This window comes from Hevea brasiliensis, chromosome 8 (genome assembly GCF_030052815.1).
Source record: "Hevea brasiliensis isolate MT/VB/25A 57/8 chromosome 8, ASM3005281v1, whole genome shotgun sequence".
NCBI classification, from domain to species: Eukaryota; Viridiplantae; Streptophyta; class Magnoliopsida; order Malpighiales; family Euphorbiaceae; genus Hevea; species Hevea brasiliensis.
In genome coordinates this window covers 32,245,965-32,247,017 of record NC_079500.1, presented here as the reverse complement: position 1 = coordinate 32,247,017, position 1,053 = coordinate 32,245,965, and positions in this window count along the sequence as shown.

Below are 1,053 nucleotides of genomic sequence, written 5' to 3'. Positions count from 1 at the left end.
AAAAGTTTTTCTCAACAACTGCTTCAATTTCATACTCAATCTCAATCAATTTCTCAAGTTCAAAATTCAATAATCTTCAAAATACTAGCAATACATTTTATTAAAATTAAATAAAATAGTTCCACTCATATTTCATTAAAGACAAAATAATTTATACACATCCTTACAAATTTATATCAAAAGAAACACAAACTAAACTTTATTACAACTTCATACAAATTTTTGTACAAGCTGCTCAAGACCCCTTTACATATCCATACATTTATATGTAATACATACATCAAAAAAAATATTTACAATTAGGGTATAAATTATACCAGATAGCTTCAAAACAGGAAGATCCTCAATCCTTAGCAGCTCAGTCTGCTGCTCTTCTAGTCTTTGTATCTGCGACAGCAGTAGAAGCTATCGCTGAGTACTAGGACTCAGTGGTGCACAACATACTAAAATAATCTTTATGCAAAACTTAAATCACATTTATTCAAAAATTTGGCTGAACATGAGAATTAAGTACAAATCATGCATTATGAGATTTTAAATGCAAAACAAGTTCATTTCAAAGTATCAAAACACATTTCATAAAATCCACAGTTAGATCATGCCATTCGAAACAAATAGAATCTCAATAGCCAGAGGCTAAAGAGAAATCACATCACAAGGCTAGCTAGCTCAAATATATGGATATCCATACACATCCTCTTCTACTGGCACACCTCAACACTTCTCCAGAGAAGGAATCAAAATTCGAAACTAATTACCCCCACTAGTCGTGCTAGTGAGGTGTTCAAATATATGGTCATGACACTGTGGTTTCAAAACTTATCTTAACAATATGCTAAACATTTTCATTTCAAATATACACAATAACTTTCACAATTTAAATCAAACATCATAAGAATGCCATAATTCAATATTTCACATTATTCAAAACAGTATGCAGAAGATAATTATAAAAAGTATACGTTGTGCACAAACCCCAAACGAGTCGCCTGTTGGCCTTGACTCGACTCCTCGGGTTCTGTCCCGATATTCTTTTCCACTGAAACACATAAT